Source organism: Triturus cristatus, chromosome 4_1 (assembly GCF_964204655.1).
Source record: "Triturus cristatus chromosome 4_1, aTriCri1.1, whole genome shotgun sequence".
Lineage (NCBI taxonomy): Eukaryota > Metazoa > Chordata > Amphibia > Caudata > Salamandridae > Triturus > Triturus cristatus.
In genome coordinates this window covers 809,365,531-809,379,986 of record NC_140585.1, presented here as the reverse complement: position 1 = coordinate 809,379,986, position 14,456 = coordinate 809,365,531, and the positions used below count along the sequence as shown (strand labels likewise).

The window sequence follows — 14,456 nt, the reverse complement described above, 5'->3', positions numbered from 1 at the left end:
GTTTTCTTTTTTGTTGTGTATCGGATGCTACCACCTTGCATCCTACGCATACACTTATTCAGTCATCCAGCTTTAAGCCACATGTTTGGTGGCTGTAACATTTTCATTGTCTTCTGCTGCCATTCATCTCTTTCTCCATCTAGCCTGAACACCAATCCATAATGGTATGAGATCAGTCACAGGTTCTTGTTATGGTGTTTTTATTTTTTTGGGCACCATCCTGTCACCACTCAATCTGTCCCCCACCATCCTTCACCCCCACCCAGAAACTTCCTGCACACCATGGTGCATCATGGTCACAAGGTGTTTCTTCCTGTGCCTCCCTTCGCCACACCTCTCCTTGTCTGACTTCCGCTACGCTGGAAACTTCACATATGTTGTACTTTCTTCTCCCTGCACACCACAACAGCCATGCCGCACCAAATGCTTTAGGTAGTTTTGTTTTTTTGGATGAACCGTCCATAGCTTCATTAACTGCTGTCACTTTGTTCTGTTGCTGCTTCTTCTGAGCGATCATCCTGATTATGATTTCCAGGCACATGAGCTCCTCTGTTACTGTGTATTTCTGCTTCATCTGGCTGCAGTAACATGATGATGATGGTAATAATTATCTTTCATCCTCTGTGTTTCAATACTGTCTCTTTTCTCCCCACCCATCCCCCTCACACTTTTTCATTTCTTTGCCTCTATGTGCCTGTAGTGAGAAGTTCTCACCCTGAAGCACTGCACTCTACTCAATGCAACATACATACACCCAACATAATACCACTCAGTGCCACATAATTACACTCTACTCAATGCAATATAAATACACTCCACATAATACCACTAAGTACCACATAATTACACACCATGTAATTACACTCTACTCAATGCAACATAAATACACTCCACATAATGCCACTCAGTACCACATAATTACACGTCACATAATTACACTCTATTCAATGCAACATAAATACAGTCCACATAATATTACTGTGCCACATAATTACACGCCACATCATTACACTCTACTCAATGCAACATAAATGCAAACCCCATAAATGCACTCTATGCCACATACCACCAATCAACATAAATGCACTCCACACCATGACACAACTTCACTAAGCATAATTTCATTTAACACCACAGTTCCCAGCCACACAATTCAACTCCACACATTTCCAATAAACACCACATAAATACTCACCAAACAACATATTTTAACTCCAGTACTCCACAATCCACAACGCACCTCCAAACCACACCATATAGTGGCATCAACTGAGCACCAAGCATCACTCACCACCACCATTTTGCATCAGCGCACCACCGAAGCATCACCTAAGCATCACGTCAGTCTACCTCTGGTATCTAGCATCTGTTGATTCCCCCCTAGTGTCCGTCCGCTGCTCGTATTCTAATTAAATTACTGTTTTGCAACCTCCACTCCCCCATTATTTATGTCCCACTCCCCCATAACAAATAAAATATATAACAAACAAGCATGACAACAGGAAGGAAGAAGTTGCCAGCAGTGCAAGTAAAAAAAACCTGAAAGACAGTTTTTATGTTAAAATCTTTTTTTAATCATGTTGTCTTTGTTTGTATAAAGGTAACAAAAATGCTTAACACTTTTTCTTATAACATTTCAACATGATGAACAGCAGCTACAATGCTCTACAACATAGCCAAAAGTTCTGGCTATACACATAAGGTCCGAAAGGCGAGACCTATTGGCTAGCCAATGCTTGTTAAAGATGAGGCTTATATTAGCTTCACCACAACCACCCGTCACCCCCTCCAGGTTTGTGGTATTTATGGTCCATTTAGAATAGCATTAGATAATGTGTTAATGTATGGAGCCCAGAAATCTGGTTATGTAAGTTAAAGGTCTCTTAATATCTTGTCCTGGCCAGTTGCCTTTGATGGGAGCGTACCTTTAATTTCTTGAATAGTATATTTTAGATCAATACTTAGAGGCTCAGTACTGGCAGCGGTTTGTATGATTTCAGACAAAAATACACCTGTAACATCTGGAAGTGAGGGTTACATGACACTGGTCCTAAGGCTTGCGGTTATCATTTATGTAACCTGAGTGATACCTCTGCTTCAAGAGGCACACATCTGTAAAATTTTGTAGTGAGTACCACATGACACTGGTCATATAATTGATCCATTTTTTGTTAAGATGGCTTGCTTTACCTAGAAAAGAAGGATGGCTGCTTAAAGGAAAATCCTCAATGGTTTAGATTTCCATTCGTAATAATTTCATCACCTTTTTACTATTTTACTTCAATTCATTTTAAAAGCATTAAGCATGCTTTATCTGGTATGTGTACCATCCCGAAGAATGCTCCTAATCCTACAGTAAAATAGTTTACATCCCTCACACTATTTATACCTACAGTCTTACACACTATGTTTTTGTCCAAAAACAGCATGTTATGCAATGACCACTGTGAAAGCGGTCTTCAAATTTTACAAATCCAAATACTACCTTTGAGGTGGAGTGGTATGCGTAATAAACACTCATATTTACTATGAATGGGCATGCAATATGTTCCTGTGGTTTGGGGCACATAACTTGAGGCCCCACATGAAAAATGTAATCCCCCTGTGTCCCACCCATGTTGAATTTTAAATCAAGTCCAGAGCTAGGACTCGCCTCACAATGTATGAGCTATCTCATACATTGACCATTGTTTTCTCATTGTGGGCTTATGGGACACCCATTGCTTACCTTTGGTTGACTTTACTGCCACACTCATTTGCTTTCTTCTTACAGGTCAGCTCCCATATGCTTCCTTCCTCTTCATGTGTTTGTCCCTCTCCTGAAGCATGGATGCATTACTTGCGTCCTTCCACTGCTCTTTTTTTTAGGTGCTACTTTTTCCTTTGAGTTTAAGCACTCTACCAGACTGTGTCTTTTTCATCTGCCCCCTCGTATACTTTTACTCATCTGTGTTCCACCCTCCCTCCCTCATCTGTGTTGCTTGCCCTCACCTGACCCTTGTCCGTTTTGCTTCCCACATATGCTCTTCCTTGTCTATGTTGCTTGCACCCACTTACCCTCGCTGCTTCCCTTCATTGTTGTCCTTGTTGTTGCTTGTCACAGCCCCTCCCACCCGGAGTTGTCTGCTGGCACCCACCTCCCATTCTCTGTTGTCCTTGTGCTTGCTCCCAGTCCCTCACTCTTACCTTCATTGTCTGTGTTGCCCCCCAACTCGGCCTCCCTCTCTCCTTGTTGCATCCCAAGCCCCTCCCAACGTGTTGCGTCCCACTTCCTGGCTCTCCGTTTTTCCATTCGCCTCCCACCTCGCAATAAACAAAACAAAAACAAGCATTTGCAATGCAATAGGTCTCACTTTATAAAAATGTGAGCAGTTGGCATTGCTAATAATAATGAATCACTAGCTATTGGCATTGTAAATGATAATGGCATTTATTTATGTGTTTGTTTATAAAATAGATCAAAAAGGCATTGTCATGAACAATGCCAATAGCTTAAACTTTTGCAAATGCGAGACCTATTGCATTGCAAATGCTTGTTTCAGTACTGCAGGCTTTTTTTAAGTTTTAGTCACTACTCAAAATGAAATCCATTTTATCAGCGTTGCCAGTGCTCCTTTATGTTTAATGCCATAAATGAAACACAATGTTCTAAGCAGATTGCTAAATAGCATCTCCAGCCCCGATCACAATATCTCACTTCATGCTGGACAGTGGGCACCCTGTTTTCATGCAGCGCCAAAACGGGGTGAACTAATGCAAAGACTAAGGTCTGTCAGCCTCCGAGGCTCAGAGCATTATTTGCAACAGTCTGCTGTGTCAAGGTATTGCCATGTGTACAGCACGCACTCTACAACAGCAAGTGGTTTCAAAGTTGGGGGTGACTTCCCAAACTTTCCAGAGGTGTTCATCGTGTTTGGTGACAGCGTATTTATGCTGACAGCCCAAAAAACTGTTTGTGGTTGTATGTGTGTGTGTGGTTGTGGTTGTGTGTGGTTGTGGTTGTTTGTGTGGTTGTGGTTGGGTGTGTGGTTGTGTGTGTGTGGCTGTGTGTGGTTGTGTGTGTGTGTGGTTGTATGTGTGGTTGTGTGTGTGGTTATGTGTGTGGTTGTGTGTGTTTGTGGTTGTGTGTGTGTGGTTGTGTGTGTGTGTGGTTGTGTGTGTGTGGTTGTGTGTGTGGTTGCGTGTGTGGTTGTGTGTGTTGTTTTTCTGTGTGTTGTGGTTGTGGTTGTGTGTCTGGTTGTGTGTGGTTGTGTGTGTGTGGTTGTGTGTGTGCTTGTGTGTGTGGTTGTGTGTGGTTGTGTGTGTGATTGTGGTTGTGTGTGGTTGTGTGTGTGGTTGTGTGTGTGTGTGTGTGGTTGTGTGTGTTTATGTGTGTGTTTATGTGTGTGTGGTTGTGTGTGTGGTTGTGGTTGTGGTGTGGGTGTGTGGTTGTGGGTGTGGTTGTGTGTGGTTGTGTGTGTGTGGTTGTATGTGTGGCTGTGTGTGTGGTTGTGTGTGTGTGGTTGTGTATGTGTGGTTGTGTGTGTGTGTGGTTGTATGATTTGTGGGTGTGGTTGTGTGTGTGGTTGTGTGCGGTTGGGTGTGGTTAGGTGTGTGATTGTGGTTGTGTGTGTTGTTTTTGGTTGTGTGTGTGGTTGTGTGTGTGCTTGTGGTTGTGTGTGTGTGGTGGTTGTGTGTGGTTGTGTGTGTGTGTGGTTGTGTGTGAGGTTGTGTGTGTGGTTGTTGTGTGGTTGTGTGTAATTGTGTGTGTGGTTGTGTGGTTGTGTGTGTGGTTGTGTGTGTGGTTGTGGTTGTGTGTGTGGTTGTGTGGGTGTGGTTGCATGTGGGGTTGTGTGTGTGGTTGTGTGGATATTGTGTGTGTGTGTGGCTGTGGGTGTGGTTGTGTGTGTGTTGTGTGTGTGTGTGTGTGGTTGTGTGTGTGTGTGTGGTTGTGTGTATTTGTGTGTGTGGTTGTATGTGTGTGGTTGTGTGTGTGTGTGGTTGTATGTGTGGTTGTGTGGTTGCTGTGTGTGTGTGGCTGTGGGTGTGGTTGTGTGTGTGTGGTTGTGTGTGGTTGTGTGTGTGGTTGTGTGTGTGGTTGTGCAGGTGGTTGTGGTTGTGTGTGTGTGGTTGTGGTTGTGTATGTGTGGTTGTGTGAGTGGTTATGTGTGTGTGTTTATGTGTGAGTGGTTGTGTGTGTGTGGTTGTGTGTGTGGTTGTGGTTGTGTGTGGTTGTGTGTGGTTGTGTGTGTGAGTGGTTGTGTGTGTTTGTGTTAGTGTGTGTGGTTGTGTGTGTTGTTTTGTGTGTGTGGTTGTGTGTTGTGGTTGTGTGTGTTGTTGTGGTTGTGTGTGTTTGTGTGTTGTTGTGGTTGTGTGTGTTTGAGTGTTGTTATGGTTGTGTGTGGAGTTGTGGTTGTGTGTGTGGGTGTGCGTTTGTGTTATTGTGTGTGTGTGGTTGTGTGTGTGTGGTTGTGTGTGTGTGTGTGGTTGTGTGTGTGTGGTTGTTTGTGTGTGGTTGTGTGTGGTTGTGTGTGTGTGTGGTTGTGTGTGTGTTTTTGTGTGTGTGTGGTTGTTTTTGTGTGATTGTGGTTGTGTGTGGTTGTGTGTGGTTGTGTGTGAGTGGTTGTGTTTGTTTGTGGTGGGATGGGAAGGTAAAGAAACTGAGGTTTGTTGTATTTCATGCCAGAGAAGTGTAGTCAGAGCTGATGTAGCGCACCTACAGTAAATATCCTGGATGTATGCATTTTGAAAAGAGTGAAAATGAGGCATGGTAAGCTAGAGAAAATGAAACAAAGAGGGTGAGGAGGGAAGAACACAGGAGTAGATGACTTAGGGAGGGAATGACGAAGGGGGAACAGTGAAGGAAGGGAGAGGTGAAAAGTGTACAAAAGAAGAAAAAGATTAGGCCATAAAAGAGGGAAGTTTAAAGAACTGGACGTGAGGGTGCATGCATTTAGGAGAGGAAAGGAATGGAAGAGTGCAGAAGGGAAGAGGACAAATTATAAGATAAAGAGGAGTGTAAACTACAGGCAAAAGGCAGAAACGCGCAAAGACAAGTTCAACAAACAAACGGATTAAAGGTAATGAAGGGCGGGTCAAAGAAGAGATAGAAAGGGAGGCGATGCGAAGAAAGAAAGCCGGAAGAAGTCAGATGGATAGAAGAGAGATTCAGCGAGGCAATAAGAATGAGTAAGAAATCAGAGGGTGGGCAGTGTCTAGGGTACAGCAGAAGCCAGTAGGGAAAAGAATAAAGTAATAAAGAAGGGAAGTGAAAAGACAGTGGATGGGATTAAAATAGGAAACAGGGTCGAACGCAAGAAAATTAAAGAAATGGTGCATAAGTACAGTAGAAAGAAGCAGAGAAGAAAGCTGAAGAGAAGGTAATTGTGCAAAGAAGGAAGCAATCTGGGAAAGGAGTGGGGGTAGGAAGACGTTACAGAAAGAAGAGGGCAGAGACCAAGAAAGAGAGGAGGGTGCAGAAAAGAGGAAGGCGCAGAAAAGAGGAGGGTGCAGAAAAGAGGAAGGTGCAGAAAAGAGGAGAGAGAAGCATAAGAAAGGAACGTAAAGGAGTGGAGAGAGAAGGAAAAAGCGGATGCAGGAGATTGTGGAAGACAACACAAAGCAAACACCCCCAACAGCCGCAATAATAGTCATGTAATTTAAATCGAAACTGTATATTTAAAGAAAATTAAAAAATTAAATGTAAATAAATAATGATTCAAAATTTACTGATTACATACGTAAGTCAATGTAGTTAAAAAAATAAAAAAAATATATATATTTATATATATATATTAGCTAAAATAATGAAAGTAGCTACACTAAAAATAATGAATACCTGATTAATATTTACATTAAAATATGTCTGCTTTAAACAGAAATCTAAATTAAACAAAGACGATCACTTGCACGAAAGACACATTAAACAATGACGTTAAAAGGGCAGCGCGGAGGGGTATGCTAGGGAGGCCCGAGGCATGATGGAGTGATGCGCCCAAGGTCCAGCCCTCACCTCTCCAGACATACCAAGATGGCATCCCTGACCCCGTGACGTAATCGGATGGCGCCGGAAGCGCTATTCGAGCAACGGAAACCAGTGGAATAAAAATATGAAAATATTAGTCAATATAGGTATTAAAAAACGTTTTGACAGAAAACCAATCATGTGTCTATCACCATCTTCTTAATAAACATGGGTGGTGCGTCTTCTTCACACCCCAAAATAAATAATGAGACGACACAGCTCTTGTAACCGCCAGAAAGCAAAAGCGTTGAGGTTTAAAGGTTTAAGCTTTTTGCCTTCAATGCATTTAATTGTACTGCTAAGTCGCTGACCTGTGTCCCAGCAAGGGGTCGGTCTTGTAAGGAGCGCAGACGACCTCGTTGCTTCTAGCGCCCCGAAGCGGCTGGACGCAGCGCTGCATCAGCGGGAAGGCACCAGTTGGCAGCACTATCATCATCGACTGCGTGATAAGAGCCATGCCCCCTGGTTCCGCTAGAGATGGGGAATCCCCCGAACCCGTTGGAAGGACGGATACCGGAGCAGAGCGGGGGGGGCAGCACAATAATGGTAGGTGAGAAAAGGGGCACCGCCGGTCACGTGAGGCCGGCAGAAGAATTAAGAAAGGGGGAGGGATGAGTGGAATACGTGCCAACATCTGACAACACCTAGTAGGGGAATTTAGAGAAATATTAGCTTAAAAAGCAGGATTCTCCACTCAAAACAAGCAGGAACTGGGATAAGGGAGGGGGTAGGGCACGTCGCGCGCACTAAGGCGGAGAGAGGCAACCAGGCTGGCAAATGGTGTGCATTTTCGCGGCCGCTTTGATGTTCTCGGTGGCCGCGCGGCTCACTGAGAACATCAAAGCAGCCGCGAAAGTGATCATGCAGGCTGACACCTGATCCACCTGCAGCATTTGGGAGCACTTTCAAAAGCCCCTTACTAAATGTCTCGCAGGGCATCGCTTACGCGATAGCTCAGGCGAGACCTAAAAAGGGCTATGATGTGGGCAGTGCTTGCTGTCTCATAATACTTATTTCCTCACCCTCGGCTGTTCATGTTATCCATCCGACACCTTCCTTCCATGTGGCCCACCGTCCTGCCAGCAATTTATCAAAATGTGCTACGACGCTGCCAGTGCTGGTCGCGTCATAGCGCATTTTATTTTACTTTCAACCATGATGCACAGCTGTCGCGCTGCTGTACAACATGTAGATAAGATATTGACAAAGCTAATAGCTTTCTCGTAGCTGAGACCTATTGGCTTTGCCAAAGCTAGTTTCCCTTTGGGTTTTTAGTTCCTGTAGTAGTATATAGCAAGAATGGATGCATTATGTGTGTGCTTTTGTTTTGATGCACATTGCAGAAGAGGATTTCAGGGGCCTCCTCTTTATCCTGGAGGAGCAGGCACAGTTAAGCACGAGTGTAAAGGCTCTGGTTGCACAGTATCTCATTTGTATTCTGCAGCAGGTACAGTAGCAATATCTTTACAGATGAGGTCCCACAACAGGACAGCACCCTGGCCTTATTGGGAGCATCCACTGCCACAGCTTATAGCTCATACCACCTCGAAGGCCCATGAAGATAACATGTTTATTTCCTAATATATGAGATGCTGCATCTTTCTGAAACAAACATTGGCATAGCTAATAGGTCTGAGCTTTGGAAATAATGCGTTTGCCAAGGCTTTTGATGATGCTGTACAGCAGCTGCAAAAAAAGCAATTTTTTAGCAATGCTGTACAACATGACCAAAACAATAAAAGGCTCAATAATGCAGCCTCCAGGGGCCGTGACATTGTCATTTTGTAGTTGTATGCATGTACAATGATAAATGTGAACTTATGTGAATGTAATTTTTTTTAAATGTCTGGATCCGAGATGGATCAGTAAATTACAAAAATGTAAATGAAGAAGTATGAAAGCATTTTTAGGTCTCGCCTGAGCCAGCGCATGCGCTACTCTGGCGAGACATTTAGTGAGTGGGCTTTAAAGAGCCGACCACAGCTTTTTCTGTGGTCTAGAGCGTGCGGTTACGCGCACAGTTACGAGCCGTCATGGCTCATTAAGTGCATCGCTCGCGGGCACCCTTACAGCCCGTTATCGTGATCACTTTCACTTTGACGGCAGGCAGACTCTTTACTTTCTCCCCCTGTTTACTCCCCCATATACTCTGCGTCTTTGATCCCTGTTCAACTCCCAGTCCTTTAACCTACAATTATAATAAACTTAATAACGCACATTTCGAGTTTCGCACCTCATAATGGATGAAAACATTCGATATTACCACATTATATTACCCGTTTTTTACGCAATCAGTCGGATCTCGATTTAATAGTGCCACTGGGAACGAGGTTCTAATTCTTGGCCCCAGCTTGTACTTAATTCACCCTCTCTGGCTATCTGTATCAGTTATTGTGTCTCTGCCTCTCCACCTCTGACGTCTCTCGCCACACCCCCTCCACTCTCCTGCCTCCGCCCCTGTCCATTGGATTGCATTTCTTACAATCTCCATTGACCCACTTTTCACTATGGGGGCTCAGGCTGCCTCTGGAGCAGTAATCTGACAGAGATGCAAATTACTTTCGCTTCAGCGAGCAGAGTCTGCTTTCATGCGCCTCAACTCCCCTGTCCTTCTCTGGGGACCCTCCCTCGTCCGCCTCTTCGTGACCTTCCTGTATATTTCTGTGTTTCCTGTACATCCTGCCTTCAATGTATTGACTTGATGCTTTATAGAGCTCCAGGTCTGGCTGCTTGTGGCCCCTATCTGTAGAGTATACAGGCCTTGATTTTTGAGTGAGAGCGTGTGACGGTAGCTAAGTGCAGGGAAAATGTGGGCTAATTACCATACGTGGTGCATCAGAGGAAAATATATTTTATAAATTCGCACACATGTATAAGAAGGGTGACAGGACTGTGAGTGCAGAGATGTGAAGCTATATTCTTTAATCCTTCTCTCCCCGTACCTAACTGCATCTTCACCCCTGTGCTTGTTTCTTTGTTCTTTCACCTTCGCCTTCTTAATTCCCTCGTCCTTTTCTTTTTCCTTCTTTCTCTTGCCCCATTATTTTCTCATTCCTTTTATTCCTTCCCTCTTTGCCCCCTTTCTCTGTCCCTCCCTAGGTTCTTTCCCTGTCCGCCCACCTTCCTTCTTTCCCCCTCCCTTGGTCTTCCCCGCCCTACCTTCCCTCTTCCATCCATCCTTCCTACCTTCCATGTTTCCTTCTGCCCTACCTTTTTCACATACCTCCCTTTCCTTCTCACGTTCCCTGTCGTTCCTTCCCTCATTCTATTTGTCCCTCCATAGTATCCCCTTTCCACTCCATTTTTTGCCCCAGGATCCCGGACTTTCCATTCTTTCTCCTTTCCCTGCTCCCTTGCTTCCCACCTTTCTTTCCAGCCTCTCTTCCATTATTCCATCCTTCACTCTTTCCTTCCTTCTGTCTGTTCTTTCTTCCGTCTGTCTTTTCTATATTCCCTCTTCCTTCTTCCCTCACCTGCCTTCCTTTTTACCTCACCTGCGATCCTTCCCTTATTCCTCCTTCTTTTCCTCCTGTCACCCGTTCTTTCTTCTTCCCATCTTTTTTCGTGTGCGTTTCCTTACACTTGCGAGATTTTGTCCTGCCTTCCGGTTTCACAGTTTTGTTTTGTTTGCACCAAGGCCGTCCTTCACCTCAAAGGACTCGAAGCCCAGCATCTGTTGTACTGGACACAGTATTTTCTCTCTGTAGGTAGAGCTCTGACGCTGGGTGTGTTTGCTGCCGTTCAGGCTGTAAGCACGGATTGGTTTTTTGTTTCCTCTCTGGGACTCAGCCTTGCTTGTTGTGTGTCACTAAGAAAAAGAATATTTCTCTACCTGTATGTTTCAATATGTACACAGTATCATCTATTGAGGCATTGACACTCTGATTAGACCAACAAGCAAGATTTTATTTTTCATGTTATATTGCGGTCAGAATTGATCAGTTCCAAAATAATAATATGGACACAATTTATAGTAATGCATAAAAGTAACAAAGAGTTATATGTGCAACAACATGAATCAAAATACAAAGAAAGGTCCCATATAAAGTCATTCACAACACACTCTCAAACTCACACCAAAGTCATACAACACCATCAATTCATACATCTCACTTATACCGACAATAGCTCAAATGAACATCGAGGTCCCACATACAAAACGTTCAAAAATCAATATATAGATATTCAGTACAGTGTGTAATCGTACATAGATTTTTTTATTTATATATATATGATATATATAATTTCAAATGCAATTTCAATCTTTATAGAACAAACAAAAGAAATTGTAATGGGGGGGCCTCATTAGATGCTTGTTGTGTGTAGCTGTGTACTTGAAGTAATGCTTGATTTGTAAAAATAAACAAGCATTGGCATAGCCAATTGGTCTCGCCTTTGGGACCTTATAAGTGTTTCGCCATGCAACAGTTGATGTTGTTGTACCAAGGATATTGTGCTGCATAACTAAATACTTATAAGGTCCCAAAAGCGAGACCTATTGGCTATGCCAATGCTTTTTATTTTAAGTGGAGGGGCTGGCTTCAATGTGCTGCCTTGCAATTGTAAAATAAATATTTAAACATAAGACTGCATGGGGTAATAAAGGAGAGCAATAGAGAAGCCAGTCAAGGGAGCAGAAGCAGGGGAGGGGGTGTTCTAGCGTAAAATTAAGGACAGGTGGGGGTGAGGAGAGGGAAAGCAATGCACAAGGAAGGGAGCAACACAGAGGGTGGTTAGAAAGAAATGAGGAAGAAAAAAAATGAGTTGAGGGTTGAATCTCATGAGGGAGAGTGCAATATGGAGCGCAAGGGAGCAGGAAAAAATGCACACAGACCAGAGAGAGCAATACAGACCATGGGAGAAAAGAAGCACATGAGGGAGACAGCTGAAAAACACACACATTCTAGTAGAGTGCTTTACCAACAAGATAAAAAGTTCCCTAAAAGTGAGCAGTGGAAGGACAGAAGCAGGACAATTACAGGGATGGTAAAGAGGTGGGGAAAAACACAAGATGGACACGCTGGGACAAATGAAGTCATTGAATAAGAAGCAAGATAAAGAGAGTGACAATGAAGCCATCCTACGGTAATCTATGGGTGGGCTGTAAGTCCCTGAAAGTTCTTAGTAAGCCCAACGTAGGTCTCTAGTCACCAGACAACTTGCACTATCTTGTAGGCTTGACTTAAAATTAGGGAAGGAGAGAAGGAGGAAGTGAAAAGCAAATCCTTTTAGTATCAGCTTGATATACCCTAATGAAATGGCTGGCTACTATGGCATAAACGGAGACTCACTACACATGGTGCCTCCATACAGAAGTTATTGGCATCACTGTCCACAACACTCTCCCACACTTACCACTCAAACCACCCACACCACTCTTCTGCACCATCAGTCAAACCATCTTCCCACCAGCCCCTACAACTATGACTAACATCATCATCCTACACCACCTGCCCACACCTTTTCCCCTGAAGCCTCTAAAGCAGTGATACTCAAAGTACGGCCTGGGGGCTGCATGCAGCACTCCAGGCCTTTAAATGCGGGCCCCTGGTCAACAGCAGCACTCGGCTGTTGTTTACTCGACTCAGCACTAACATTAAAAAGATGTGAAATAAAGGAGCAAAAATGTATTAAGAGGTTAATTGAAGTTAAAGTACGAAAGTAACTAGGGTGTTCTGAACCTCATAAGTTTAGGAATACCTTCATTGTTGAAGCCATCTGGTAACACGAGTTCAAATATGATAAAGTCTCTTAAGACGGTTTCACCTTAGTACATCATGCTATATCACTGCATTGAGAAGTATTTTTTCAAAAGTGATAGTCTTCAAAAATGAATATTGAAATATTTAGGTTTTCACCCATCCTGACAAGAATGCCAATAGTGAACTAAGAGGGAAGTCAGTTGTATGTGCAGCCTTTGGGTGGCCTGGGTTACTGTTGTACATGGACAACATTATCCTTTATTAAATGAAACACAAGAAAAGGTTTCATACTGCGCACATCCTGAATTCATGTATTTCAAGGTCCTCTTATATGTAATAATGAAGAAAAAGGAGGAAAAGTGAAATAAAACAATCGCCTAGAATCACACAATTTGGTCAAGTGAGGAAGATGGGATTGATCCCAGGTTGTCTGGTTTCACATTGTGTAATTCAGCCACTAGATGTACATGCTTTGCTTCCCCTACATCCACCTTACACATCCCAACCCCCACAGCCACCCTGCTGGCATCAATGTGGTCCTCAGTCACACCACAGACCAAACTTTTTGGCCCTTCGGAAAATGTTCGTGAGTACTCCTGATGTAAAGCCTGATTCAGCAACAGATGGGTGCTATGCCGGCAAAAATGGTGTCTAGAGCAGTCAAAGGCCAACCAGCCACAGTTTTACACTAGGCCTGGGCGGTAAATTCCGTTCTGCTCTCGGAATTTGCGGAATTTGGGTAATTTCGCGTTCTGCGGAGAATGCGGAATTGCCAAAAATTCTGCGATCTGCTGCTTCGCAGAATTTTTTGCTTCTTCACACTTTCAAAATGCGTGTTCGCGAGATATTTCTCCCTGAACACGCAAACAGCGTTCGCGAACAAGAAAAAAGCATCGCGAACGGGCGGAACAAGCAATTCCGCATGTTCGCTGAACTTTTGCGTACTCGCTGAGACTTTTTACCGTTTTGTGGAGCTTTGCGTAACCCAACCCTACTTGACACCCTCTGGTCTGTGCTTTACTGTGTTATTAATGCTCCCTCGAGGCTGTACCATCTTACTCACATCAGAAGTTGGACTCAAGGATGTCCTACATTGTTACACTCCGAACCAATATTTTTCACCTATCATGTGGCTCAGCAGTCATTTACTGCGTCCTAAATTGACTTCATCCCATCACACCACCTTTATCGTGGCACATTCGGAACCTGACAAGTCTGGAGTCGATACTGTGCCAGCTGTACCCTTTGTAGCCACTCCTCCGTAGTCCACTGAGCCGCCCATAAACTATCAATAAAGAGAATCTATTGGTAGTGGTTTTTTTTATATTTATTTATTTATTAATGTATTTATTAATTTATTTATGCAGTTTTATTTAGCGCGAAATAGACCGATGGTTTTGGAACGCTTTACACATGAGCATCAGTTAACATTACTCAAGTTCACGTTCATTCTGTAGGCACGAGACGTTGTGCAATGGAACTGGTGCTAATGTAAAGCGCTCAAATAACTTCATATAAGTATCTGAATAAATACACAGATCTTCTTTAGAAATGGAACTCAAACTACCTGGAATAGGAAATACCAAGGGGCAGATTTACAAGCCCCTTGCGCCACTTTTGCGTCATTTTTCCCATATTAAAAATGACGCAAAAAGTGGCGCAAGGGGCTTGTAAATAAGCCTCAAAAGGATCGTTCAGATGGGCCGGCACTGCTGTTGGTTCTCGTGTCGTACAAACACGTTGAAACTGAC

The 14,456-nt window shown here is 43.6% G+C and overlaps 1 protein-coding gene across 2 annotated transcripts in view; it reads right to left on the bottom strand.

Annotated features, from left to right (window-relative positions):
* WIF1 (Wnt inhibitory factor 1) overlaps nt 1-14,456 on the bottom strand; it is a 310,473-nt gene that overhangs the window by 92,855 nt on the left and 203,162 nt on the right. The window lies entirely within an intron of this gene.